Raw genomic sequence first — 14,235 nt, 5'->3', positions numbered from 1 at the left:
CCTTCTTCCCCAGCCCACTCTAAATACTCCTCATTCCAACTTAAAAAGAAAAAACCCTAAATGATTTTAAAATCCTCTTACTGCAGTTGCTGCCGCTGCAGCTGCTCTCTGCTGCCTGCACATCCTGTGGTCCCTTTGCTCCTCTGAGTGTGTCCTACGAGCTGCCTGCCCTGATTAGCAGGAGATGGTGCTGATTCTGCAGAATTACAGATAAGCAGCAGTGAAAGAAAATTTCCTCTGGTACCGGAAAGCAACATTTGGATGATGGCTACAAAATCCGTCCTCTGACTGTGCTCCCTGAGTCATTGTCGGGCAGGCTCATTTCACCATCAGTCCAGGAAAAGGGGTTTGCTCTTCTCTTCAGGCCATGCAGATCAATAAACAAGCATTTCATCGTTATCATCACCAGTTGCACCTGGAGAATCAACGGCTTTTGTGGTTGCTATAAACATTTATATCCAGCTCATTTAAAAATAAAAAATCAGGTTGTCTTACAACAAAAAATCATAAAGAATTAAACAATAAAATTGTAAAATAAATAAAAAACAAACAGCAACACCAGAACATTTAGCAGCATCTGGAAAGAGGGAGTGCAAAACTGCAAATAACAATCTTCAGTCATTAAACATCACTGAGCTCATAGTAAGAAATATTTACAATGTTATGTAAAAACTTGGACTCAGAATGAGCAGTGGGGAATGACTTTGTAGTGAGTTTTGTATTGCTGGGGCCACCACTGAGAACCTCCTGCTACAATGATGGAGTCTTAAGCAGTATCACCTTAAATGTAAAGGGAGGGACCCCTGACCATTAGGTCCCATCACGGACGACTCTGGGGTTGTGGCGCTCATCTCGCTTTACTGGCCGAGGGAGCCGGTGTACAGCTTCCGGGTCATGTGGCCAGCATGACTAAGCCGCTTCTGGCGAACCAGAGCAGCACATGGAAACAGCGTTTACCTTCCCACCAGAACAGTAGCTATTTACCTACTTGCACTTTGACCTGCTGTCGAACTGCTAGGTTGGCAGGAGCAGGGACCGAGCAACAGGAGCTCACCCCGTCGCAGGGATTCGAACTGCCGACCTTCTGATCGGCAACCCCTAGGCTCTGTGGTTTAGACCACAGCGCCACCCATGTCCATCTAGTAGGTCTCAAAAGGCTGAGGAGAAGGAGAGAAGAGAGGCAGTTACTGCCTCCTAAAAGTCTTTCCTCTATATTTCCTTCTCATACAGAACCCGAGCTCTCCTCCCTTTAGCTATCTTTGATCTTCCTTCCATTCCCTCTGTGCTCTGGACCATGCCAACCTCTCTTATCCATGCACTGTGCCAGGAGAGAAATGCCAGCTATGACTGGTGGAAAATGCCACAATTTTCCAGACTGTTACTTGCTGAGACATTGATCCTTTGGCATACTTTTCAACAGCAGCCCGTTTTCTGTTACATCTGCCTGTCAAATCTCTGTCCCTATTTTGCCTTTTGTACACTATTTAGAGTTGTGTGTTTTAAATATTTTTGAAAAATCACTATATATGCAGCAGACTGTATGCAGTTTCTTTCCATCCTTCTCCGCCGCCCCCCCCAAAAAAAACCCTAGCTGCCTATCTAAACAATAAATATTGCTGAATGCATTTGAGTTCCAGTGGGCCTTCTATAGCAAGGACAGACAGAGATCCATTGTAAGATCAAATATTCCATCAAGTTACTGGAGATTTTTTTTTTAAAAAAGCAAACTATTGCACTCTGTTTACTATCACAGCTGCTTCAGACGCTAATATGGGACAGGCTGTTAAAGAGTAAATGAGTGCAACATACAGCAGGGAGAAAAGAGCCTTCAGCAATAGTGGATATGTGTGACAGTGGAGTGCAGGCACTCAAGCAGGGAGCCCTTGATGTGAGATGTACACAAGAGTCCCTATTTTCATCTGTGCAATGTTGGGGAGTATAGTGCGAATCCTTTTTATTATCCTGTATTGACTTTTACTGGTTTCCCTCACATCCTTATCGGTGGTTCCCAATGCAAAGAACTGGGGTGTCCTGAATGCCTTGCATGCTATTAGGTACTTTCAGTGAAGTGCCTTTTTATTGTTTTTATTCTATTTTATTGCTATACGTTTCTATAAAGATGCAGAGCGCCGCTAATCTCCATTCCCTAGCTGAAGAACAGGGATGCGGGTTATCTTGAAGCATATCTGTATTGGTTCCTTTGCTGAACAGAGGGAGAGAATTAAAACATTCAATCCTTTCTTTGGGGCATGGCTGCAATTGTTTTTGTTCAAAGTCCTGAGAAAAGGAAGACGGCATTAGGGACAGCAGTCTTGTTACAAAAAGGAAACTGTCTAAATAGCTAAAACAAACTGTTATGCTCTCTGAGGATACATAATATTGGTTTTTTTAAAAAAACACAACCAGTCTTTGCTACAGTATCAGAACACCTCACCAATTTTAGTGTATACAGTGGTACCTAGGGTTAAGTACTTAAATCGTTCTGGAGGTCCATACTTAACCTGAAACTGTTCTTAACCTGAAGCACCACTTTAGCTAATGGGGCCTCCCACTGCTGCTGCGCCATCGGAGCACGATTTCTGTTCTCATCCTGAAGCAAAGGTCTTAACCTGAAGCACTATTTCTGGGTTAGCGGAGTCTGTAACCTGAAGCATATGTAACCTGAGGTACCACTGTAAATAGAAAGTATTAGAATTGAGCTTTCTAAACTCTTCATGTTGGTGACACACTTTTTTTACACATACATCATTTCGCAACACAGTAATTGTTAGTTTTACTAGCAAACCAGAGGTTAAACTAACCCCTTTCCAGCCCCGGGAGGAGCACGGGGAGTGTTCACATGACACACCGTGATGTCATGACACACAGTTTGGAAAGTTCTGTGTCAGAATGGCCCTGCACTCAAGAAGGACCCTGTTCTCTATAACCAAGGTATTGACAAACCCACAACACATTCCTATGCTTATCTTCATTTCATACATTTCCAAACTAGCGTTTGTAGGACTGGAACTGCAAGGACTTACTTTTCCCAGAATTGCATACAGAGCAGACAAGAGAGAACCAGTCAGAGTTTTTGGAACTGGAACTTATAACTCTAAAGCTGGGCATCTTTCTGTAAACCATAGCTGCATGCCAGCAGGGCATGTTGTATTAATAGTGAGCAAGTGGCAAGATGCTTCCTTTTTTTTTTTATAATATTTTTTTTTTTTATATAATATTTTTTATTACGTTTCTTTCCAAATTTTATACATTACAAACAAGGAGTTTACAAGAAACCATTTTTTTTTTTTTTTAACAAAAATCCCAAATTGGACTTCCCCACCCCTTCCGATTCTGCGTTCTTTATATTAACAATGTCAGCAATTTGTTACCTTATGTCATACCTTATTGTAACTTTTACATGTTATGTATCTATATTCAATGTATTATGTCAGAATTTTTATACCTTTAAAATAAACGTAACATGTTCAATTTCATATTATCTCCTTTTCTCTTTTATCACTTAGTTTACTATTTACTTAATCATAATTGCTAAAGCGTATCATTTTCAAATCATGCACCGTCTTAAGATTCATACAGTTTGTAATACTTTTGCAAGTAGTCTTTAAACTTTTTCCAGTCCACCTCAATTGTTTCTACATCCAAATCTCGGATTCTGCCGGTCAGTTCAGCTATCTCCATATAGTCCATCAACTGCGTCTGCCATTCCTCCAGCGTGGGTAAATCTTGTGTCTTCCAGTTCTTTGCGATGAGTATTCTTGCTGCTGTACTAGCATACATAAACAAAGTTCTGTCCTTCTTTAACACTTTCTGGTCTACCATGCCCAACAGGAAGGCCTCTGGTTTCTTGGGAAAGGTATACCTAAATACCTTTTTCAACTCATTGTAAATCATTTCCCAGAAAGCCTTAACCTTTGGGCATGTCCACCAGAGGTGAAAGAAAGTCCCCTCTGCTTCCTTACACTTCCAACATTTATTGTCAGACAGGTGATGTATCTTAGCTAACTTGACTGGGGTCATGTACCACCGGTATATCATTTTCATAATGTTTTCCTTCAAGGCCGTACTGGCCGTAAATTTCATTCCGGTGTTCCATAACCTTTCCCAGTCTTCAAACATAATGTTGTGTCCAACATCCTGTGCCCATTTAATCATAGCAGATTTAACTGTCTCATCCTGTAAATTCCACATAAGCAGCAAGTTATACATTCTAGATAACAGCTTTGTCTTTGGTTCTAACAATTCTGTCTCTAGTTTCGACTTTTCCACCTGGAAACCAACTTTTTTGTCCATTTTGAAAACCTCTTGAATTTGAGCATAATGTAGCCAGTCTCGCACCTTATTTTTTAGTTTGTCCTGGCTCTGCAACTTCCAATTGTCTCCAATTTTTTCAGTCAATTCCCAATATTTCGGCCAATAGGCCTCCATATTGGGTCTTTTTCGGGCCTTGGCCTCCACTGGTGATAGCCACCTCGGAGTTTTACTCTCTAGTAAGTCTTTATATTTCATCCAGACTGCAAAAATTGCTTTTCTGACAATGTGGCTTTTAAACAATTTATGTGCTTTAACCTTGTCGTACCATAGGTATGCGTGCCATCCAAAAGCATTATTAAAACCTTCCAGATCTAGGACATCGGTGTTTTCCAACAAAAACCAATCTTTCAACCAGCAGAAGGCTAAGGAGCATCCCCCATGGGCCTTATTTTCTCATTTGGACACATGCCTTCTCCCTTGGGCTGGTAACAGCTGTTCTCTTGCTGGTATGAGAAAAGGTTTGATTTTATGCCTCCGTTTTGATTTTATGCCTCCGTTCTTAAAGCTGTTTCTCAACGAGGAAGAACAGGAATGGCCTCTGCTCAGAATCAATGTAGTTCATAACACTGTCCTGAAAAACACACGTTTCCTGCTGTTTCTCTTGTTGGGTCATTATTCTTCTCCTTTTCCTTGCTAATGCCCCATTGATGTTATCATTTCCACCAACATTTTACCTTGGTACTTCTGGCCTTGGTAGCTTAGGCAGCATTTTAGATTTGTCATTTTGCAGCAGTCTCTCAAAACCAAGCTGCACCGAGTCCTGATGATATAGAAATGCAGAAGCGTTTGAGTCAAGGTGTTAGCACAGGCTTCCTCAACCTTGGCCCTCCAGATGTTTTTGGCCTACAACTCCCATAATCCCTAGCTAGCAGGACCAGTGGTCAGCGATGATGGGAATTGTAGTCTCAAAACATCTGGAGGGCCGAGGTTGAGGAAGCCTGTGTGCCCAGCTCTCCTCAGGAGGAAATAGATGTGTGCAGAAGTCCACAGATGCACTCACACACAGAGAAGGTGTTTAAAATCCTGCACACTTGAGGCACTCCAATGGCATCAGAAGGTCTGAGGGCAACCCCCAGGCTCCATCCCAGCATCAAGCTTGAGAGGAGGCTTGGGGCTTGCCCACGTCATGCTATGTTTCTGTGGCACTTGGGGTTTCTTTAACTGATAGGCTAGCCTGTGTTCTAGAGCTGTTCAAAGTGCCTAGGCAGAGCATTGTAGATAAAGTGGTACCTTGGGTTAAGAACTTGATTTGTTCTGGAGGTCTGTTCTTAACCTGAAACTGTTCTTAACCTGAAGCACCACTTTAGCTAATGGGGCCTCCCGCTGCTGCCACCGCCGCAAGATTTCTGTTCTTATCCTGAGGTAAAGTTCTTAACCCGAGGTACTACTTTCAGGTTAGTGGAGTCTGTAACCTGAAGCGTTTGTAACCCGAGGTAACAACGTTATAGCCCTTGTCTGAAGCTTGATGCTGTGAGAAATAGTAATACATATAAATACTGAGATCCTGGTCTTCTGTTCTTGCCTGCTCAGTTCTGCTCCTGGCCCCAGCCCCAGAGACAAATGTGACATTGCAGATCTGTATCCGGAATGCTCATTGTTTCAGTGCAGTGGCAGCACAAATCCTCTATTGTACAGGTGAGGCTTCCTGTGCTCCCAAATAAAGGGGGGTTCCTTGACAACATAAGATTCTGTGTCAATCCCCAGAATTGGAAGGTATGTTGGTGCATTCCTTCTCCCCCCTCCCCTTAAGAGGCACCTTAGATGTCAGTGCTGGATTTTCCTCTCAGATCTCCTTCAAGTAGATCAACCAGCGCTCAGCATTTGTTTCAATAGGACTACAGTCCTGTGCATATTGACTTGGGAGAGGCCTCCACTGAACTCAATAGGATTTCTGAGTAAACTCGCTTCGTAGATGGACTGTAAGATCCATGGGACTCACATGTGAGCAAGAATTACTATAGGTTAAGCTGAAGAGGTGCAGGTTTTATCAGGGCCACCAAGAAGTGGCTACAGAAGTACTGATGTACATGTCCCAGAGCCAGTTTTTATCTTTTATCTAGCCCGCCTTTAAAAACAATGTTATGAAGCAAAATGAACAGATACACTTTTGCAACTTCTGTGAGATGAACCAGCCTGACTACTTCTACCCTCTACCAGCAAATGAGGACATGAATTTGCAAATGGCACAAAGAATATGGAAACTTGATGGTGGTGGTGGTGATTATAATGATACTTTTACTATTTATATGCTGACCATCTGACTGGGTTGCCCCAGCCTCTCTGGGCAGCTCCCAACAAACTATTTAAAAAAAACGATAAAACCTCAAACATTAAAAACTTCCCCGTACGGGGCTGCCTTTAGAGGTCTTCTAAAAGACATGTAGTTTTTTTATCTATTTGGCATCTTATGGGACAATGTCCCACAGGGTAGGCGTGACTACCAAGAAAGCCCTCTGCCTGGTTCCCTGTAACTTCACTTCTCACAGTTAGGGAACTGCCAGAAGGCCCTCGGAGCTGGACCTCAGTGTCCGGGCTGAATAATGGGAATGGAGATGCTCCTTGAGGAATGTAAAGATGTGTCCTCTTTTGTGAGTGGGTTGGAGAGCCTAATCTGTGTCAGGGAACTGCCATCGGAGCCAAGAGTGGAGGTAAGGCTCCCCAACGATGCAGGAGAAGGGACCAGCAGGGAGAGAGAGAACACTTCCTTTGGGGAAGGAAATCAGCGTGACACCAGGAAGAAAGGGGAGCAGGGAAGGACTTTGGAGAGATGGCTCCAAGACTCTTCCACAGAGACCAGCGGGGAGAGCCCAGGACCTCCGCTGGCCACGCCCACTCTGCGCAGAAGACTTCCGCGCAGGGAGGCTAGGCGGAGACTTGGCGTCAAAGAGCTTTTATGTTGGAAGAAGTTCAGGAAGCGCCCACTGACGGATTCTGCCAGTGACTGACACAGCCACGGAGAAAGGGCTGTCCAGCCAGGGAAAGGTTTAGCCAGACAACGTTGCCTAGAGCAGCAGCCCCTTTACGCACAAGCAACCCCCAATTCCCTTTACAATCTGCATACTGTGTTCCAGGTCTCATAAAGTCCTGCTGGCATCCCTGGGCTTTATAGCTGATTTCTATTGTATTTCTCCTTTTCTGTGGAACAGGCACAAAGAAAGAGGAATATGTAATATCTTGACCAGCAGGCTAGAAACCGTTCCTTGCTCCATTGGTAGCCATAGCCTCATTCCACACAGACCACTAAGCATCACACAGATGGAAGGGGGTATTTGGTCACTGCCAGCATCAACCGTATCTGATTCAGTGTCTATGAGGGGCATAAAGAGGTTAATTACCTTCTTTAAAATGATTTTTCATGCCTGTGGGCCACTAGCTGCAAACTGTTCAGAAATCCTCTGGAAAATATTTTTAATGGTACCAATCGTACCAGTTAATCAGGATGCAGGTAATTAGGAACAAGCCACCCAAATCGGATATGCTCTGGCACCTCTCTGCAAAATGCAGAGCTGCTTTATCAGGATAGCCCAGAGCTGCTCACTTGCATACCTGGGTCGCTCTTCACAGAACACCCCATCCATTGAACCCAGCCCCCAAACTGGTGCAGCAGAATAATTTCTAGCTCAAGAAAGGAAAGACTGGCAGCTTCTTTATTATGAAACTGCAAAATACATAGGAGAGAGGAAAACTATGCGTAGCTATATAGATGATCTAAGCATTCATCACAATGTTTGCAATCACATATTCCTATATCACAGTCTACCGGGGGTGGAGGAAAATGTATTATTTAGGGTGAATATATTTTCGGAGAGATTTTAAGCTTCACATAATCTCATCTACCAACTCATGGAGTTGCTATCAATCTCATAATTTTACAGCTGAAGCATGTGCATATTTGCTCAGTCCCACTGTGTTCAATGGAACCTATTCCCTGGTAATTATGCTTAGGATGTCAATCTAAGTCAATTCTTAGCCCTACATAAATAAATCAAGAATCTCTGATAGCAGCATTACCTGCATGCCAAATATCCCCCGCTCCTTTTCGTCAGAACAGTTGTTGAGTAGCAGTTGTTGGGATAGCACTGCTTTACCTGGCCTCCTGTCATTGCTTCTATTGCTGTGGCGTGCCAAAAAGGGGGAGGCCAAATTGAGGACCGCCAGCATATTTGTACTGCGCTGGCCTCACCTTCCTCCTCTCCCCCCATGGCACACCACAGCAAATGCAGTGGCAGGAAGTCAGGTAAGCAGTGCCACACCTCCAACCACTGCTGCATTTGTCCCTGTGAAAATAGGGTGGGGGGGATATTCAGTGACTTTCAGGGGTGTGCAAATGTAAAAAATTCTTACTGTACCTTTATCTAACAAAATTTGTAGACTGTCTAACCATAGGGGGGGATCCTCTAAGTTGTTTATGAGGGTTTTTCTTTTTTTTTTCTTTTTTACACACACACACACACAGCTTCCAGCTATGGCAGCCCACCCATGTTCCTAAGACAGAATTTCCCTGCTTAGGATGCTGCAACATCACATAGCATCAATCCAAGAAAGGCATTGTTATGTGAGAAATGACACTGCCTTCCCAGGGACATTCCACACCAGCAACATGACCAGGCTGTTACTAGCAGCTAAGGCATCACTTTCACCATGCCCAGTTCATACCTACTCCCAAATTTACAAAATGCAGATGGGCTGAATAGTTCAGCTGAGCGCTAGTTCAAAGCATTAAAAGCGATAACAGGAAGCCTTGTTGGAAGAGACTCCGAACAACTTTTGTTTGTCCCATTTCATCTAAGTTGAGAAGCAGAAGTTCTTCCATTTTGCAGGCAGCTTCTCTTCACATGCCTAATTAAAGCTGAGCATAATTTAAATGTTTGAGATAAATAAATGCAGTTTTTGTATTTGGTTGTGTTTTTCTTTTAATATATTTTCTCTCTCTTTGGACAACATCTAAAAAGCAATACTGAATGTATTAATAAATTTAGTAAATGAGTACATATTTTAGCACTTACGTGTTAATAGCTGTGAAACTCAATGCATAACCTTGGGCCAGTCACAGTTTTTCAGCCTAACCTACCTCACAGGGTTGTGTGAAGATAAAATAGGAAGGAGGAAAACCATGCACACCACCTTGAGCAACTTGGAAGATATAGATGAGATATAAACGCAATAAACAAACAGGCCATTCCCTATTTTATTTTGCCCACAGCAAAACACTCCCACTCCCACTAATAGAGACCAGATTTCCTCATGTGTGTCGTCTTTAACATGTTTGCTGAATATAAGATATTTTTTCTGTTCCTAAGGTATAAAAATCCTATTCAAACCAACCTCAAGTCACCTTAATTCTAAGTGCAATTTGCAGGCCCAGTAGTGGCAATTCTGCATGCAAGTTCCTTGATCGTCAGCAATTTTATAAGAGGTGACTATGTCAGAATCCTTCTTATCTGAACCTATTTATGCCACAAGAGTTTATTTCTGAATAATTGTGTCCTCTATTTGTATTCTGAGTTCTGTTCACATTTAACCAACGTGCCCAGCAAATATTAACTCAGCACCTTGGAGAGCAACCATGTTTCTGCTTTTTCTCTGGACAGCTCTGGGTGGATATATCCAACCCTGTTCTTTTCCAGATGTCCCTTTGCATCATGCATCTTCCTTATTTATCGATTGTGTATTTACATTCCTCTCTCTTTCATTCTTCCTTTTGTTTTTTAACCAAGTGACTTGTTAATTTTGGCCATTTCTCTCTTTCCATCTCCCAGTATGTCATTTTATAACCTCAAGCTGGAATTTATGACAGATTGCGCCGAACGTGGTTATTTTTGTGTTTCCATCTGAATGCGCGACAGCAGATGCTGAGTGTTTGGAATGCATTAGTGCTAATGGCAGGACCATTAAACATTAGAGTCACTCACTGCAGATGGGTTGCTATGGAAGTTCAGGGGGAAATGAAACAAGAGCTGGAGTGAAAGCGACTGGTAGGCTGTTTCCAGCAATCATCGGCTGGGCAATCAGTCAGAACTGTGATCCCTACATGGAAAGTTTCTTGCTTTTTCTTTTTCTCACCCCCCCTTTGTTTCTCCCCTGTATTAACCATACACCAGCATATTCTGTTTTCAAGGTTCTGATTACAGCAACACCCTTTCAAGTGACCTTCAGTTGTCTACTTAGGAAAGGAAGACAGGCATTCCCTGCACTCTGGCTGTATTCTGTTCTAAATTCTAACCCACAGGCCTGTGTTTTATTTTTATTTTATTCTTCAAAATTTCTGCAGTTAAGAAGATAAGCTAAAAAATAAATAAAAAGCCAGCACATTTGGGTAGTTAAAAGACCATCTTCTGCAGTGCTGTAAAGGCCAGTTGCCTCTTTGAGGGTATACGTTATTGTGGAAAGGTAGGCAAGAGTAATTGACTTTCCCTTCACCTTGAATATGCATGCACTCTAGGCTGGAAGTCCAAAGGTTCCACAAGCAGCCCTGCATCTCCTCTGCCTCTCCTGCATAACATGTAAAAATACACAACATTGGAGGCAATGTCTCTGTGTGGCACAATATCCCCTGCTCCTGCTCCAGTCCTTCATCTGCAGCTTACAGGAGTGAGTAAACAGGCAACAGGATTGCTTCAAATCATGCATTTTGTGTTATTAGATGTTCCCAAGGAAAGGAGGAGAAGATGACCTGGAGCTGTCAGTGGCGGTGGCAGCAGCACACATTCTCTTTAATTCACATTCCAGCTTCAGTGGCCAGAAAACCGGGTCAAGTCTTTCACTACTAAAAAGCAACACATTTTAAAAATATTTCATCTCCTCCCCACAACCCTGTAAATTTCCTTGGATATGTTAAGCACAGAACAATTCCCCGCATAGGGGAACTCTAGCTTTCATCAATTTCAGGTACTTATTCTTTTTTGTTACTTCCTTTAAAAGGGTTGTTCCTATATAGTTCTGGCACTGTTAGCTAGATTATTTTTACTCATATACACAATTAGCATCACTGATGCTCATAGATGATGTGTTTTGTTTCTACAAACTAATTATGTAGCAGCAAAACAGTATGAAATGCTGCGGGGGGAGGTTAAGAGAGGCCAGGTCATCAGTAAAACTCTCCTCTCCTCTTGGATATTCCTGGACAGCTGGCAAATTAGATGTTTTTGATCTGGAATGAGTGCTACAGTGTTGTTCTCCAGATTTCAGCCATCCATTTACCACTTCTTTTAGATGAGAAACAGGAGCAAAATGTACCTATAAAAATTACAGAAGGTGGCTTTTTTGTTTGCAATTTTCTTTTATGTGCCCCTTGCAAATGAGGGAACACTGCAGAGCTGAAGAGCCATCTCTCTTTTTTTGGTAGTTTCCAGCCAACAGCTGCAGATCAAAAGTATCTGTTCAAAAGGCTATTCTGTGTGCTTCTTAGTACAACTAAACCTACTAAAATCAATGAGTGGGGGACAAATGTCTGTGCTGTATCCCCTCAAATGTATTCTGCACTTTGGGGGCAGAATACAGTTTTCTTTCACATGAGTGCAATTGCATGTAGATGTGTGACTAGGTTCCCAGTCTGCCAGTTCCAGGTTTGCATATGGGGCAGATTCACATGTATGTGAATGAGCTAGTGAATGAGACTCCTTTGGGGTTTGAGCCTGCAGGAAAGAGGGCTGAGCATCATCCTTGGTGGGAGACGGGGTGTCAAACATTATATGCATTTGCACCAGAGGGCGCTAAGACACAGGAACCGAACACAACTGATGCTGTGCCCTCTTTTTGAATGTTGTCTTAGCTGCCCAGTGTGGGGCAGCAGAGTTTTGAGTGCCTGAGAAAGGAGCCTACAGCTGGTCAACCAATTGCTAAGGTTCTTTCCAACCCTTAAATGATGTTGTGGTTCTGGATATTAGGTTGGACAACACGGGAAGACCATGGAATCAAAAAATCCACATTATCATATTTGCCATTCCCTTCATCTAAGACCTTATCCCTAAGGTCCATATGTTTCTGTCCTGCTGTGCTATGGATTATTATTTTTTTTAAAAAAAAGATTCTGCATTCATCCTTTGCTGAATTCTGTTTGATTGTTAGCACGTCTTTCCTTATCTTAAAAAAAACCCAACCAAAAACACCCCACAACATTTTACCTATTTACAGTCTTCATAGGCAGAAAGCAAATTTGAATCCACAAAATGAATGTATATTCAAGTTCAAGACATAATGGAAGGAGCTCAGTGCATGGTTCTCCGCTGCCACCATTACTTCATGAGTTATTGAGAGAAATCTGGCCTTTTTATTAGTTTTATTATTTGCAACTGCTGCTTGCAAATCTTGATAGCAGGGGCCATCTTCCAGGCTCTCCAAGACAGAAGGAAGAAGTGATGTCCTAGGAATCCAAAAGGGAGGCATGAAGATAGCAATTGCAGTTATTAGCTTAACATGTTTTTCTTTTGGCTTTGCTAGCCACTCTCTGTCTCACTCAGCCCAACAAAGAAGGTAGAAAATGGGGATGGAGCACTTAGCTGAGTGCTAGAAATCTTCATATGCCTTCAGTGGATACATTCTTCATTTCTCCAGATGCCACACTTCTCTGCTGAAAGTGGGTTGCCTATCATTATCAGCATTCTTTTTAGTAGCTTGGTTTGGTCATCCAAAACCCTTTGCTGAAGCTATTTGTCCCATTTAAAGAAATGCTTAGTGGTTGCAGAGAGAGCTGTTTCCCAATTTATGTGCACTTGGCAGGATTATATAAATTGCCTTTAAAAGTTGACTTCTTTATAACCCATTTTCTGCTTCATAAAATGTTTATTACTGTTGTTTCTCTCCTGCCTTTTTTCCACTGCCTTCTTCATTTTCAGCCTCCCATCTTTTCGCTCCTGCTGCCCTTTCAGTCTCTCTTGTCCCAGATCATACCCATGAAGAAATATATTGTGTGAGTGTCCTATTTGGAGTGAAACAATGCATTTTTGCAAGTTGCTCACTTCTCTGATATACTGATGAGCAGCATTCGCCTCCATGTTTGTTCTCCTCATTAAGCAAGGTGCTCATATAGAGGAAGTTTATACATAGTAAGAGCTCCATGGTAACACACACACAGCGGTATTTTGTGATATATGCATTGCCTCCAGAACTAGAATACTCCATTTGCTGAATTGTGTCATGATGCCTACCAGAAACTGACTGATTTCCCCAATAGAAATGGACATAACATCCCACAATACACAAGTTGGTTCCGTTAAGTATCATCTAGAGCAGGCATGGGCAAACTCGGCCCTCCAGATGTTTTGGGACTACAACTCCCATCATCCCTAGCTAACAGGACCAGTGGTCAGGGATGATGGGAATTGTTGTCTCAAAGCATCTGGAGGGCCGAGTTTGCCTATGCCTGCTCTAGACCACAACTTAACGTTCCAGTAGGTAATGGTTGGAAATATAAGTGGGAAGGGATTTCAGAGAATCAGAACAACACCGTTGTTTTGTGATTGCAAGTTGTTTTAAACTGTTTTTAACATTGCGTTTTTATTGTTGTAACCCACCCTGGAACCTTAGAGTGAAGGGCAGGTAATAAATTATAATTATAGAATCCAATCATTTATTCTGCTTATTCAGAAGAAAATCCCATTTCATTCAATGGGATTTACTCCCAAGTAAGGGTGTATAGGATCAGAGCTTCAATTCCACAAGCAATAGCTATCTAGTTTAGAGGAGGCAGAGAATGAGATGGATATTAAACCTGCAGTCTTGAGGTTTTTCATAGAATCGTAGAATCACAGAATTGTGGAGTTTGAAGGGATCACAAGGGTCATCTAGTCCAATCTCCTGCAATGCAGGAATCTCAACTAGATCATACATGACAGATGGTCATCCAATCTGTCCATAAAAACCTCCAAGGAAAGAGTGTTCACCACCTCTCAAAGGAGTCTGTTCCACTATCAAGCAGCTTTT

General features: G+C 42.5%; 1 protein-coding gene across 2 annotated transcripts in view; it reads left to right on the top strand.

Moving 5' to 3' along the window:
• The window catches only part of CACNA2D2 (calcium voltage-gated channel auxiliary subunit alpha2delta 2), a 518,774-nt gene that overhangs the window by 293,597 nt on the left and 210,942 nt on the right, over positions 1 to 14,235 (top strand). The gene's annotated exons all lie outside the window — the stretch shown is intronic.

This window comes from Podarcis raffonei, chromosome 2, assembly GCF_027172205.1.
Source record: "Podarcis raffonei isolate rPodRaf1 chromosome 2, rPodRaf1.pri, whole genome shotgun sequence".
NCBI lineage: Eukaryota > Metazoa > Chordata > Lepidosauria > Squamata > Lacertidae > Podarcis > Podarcis raffonei.
This window is presented reverse-complemented; position numbering and strand designations above follow the sequence as displayed.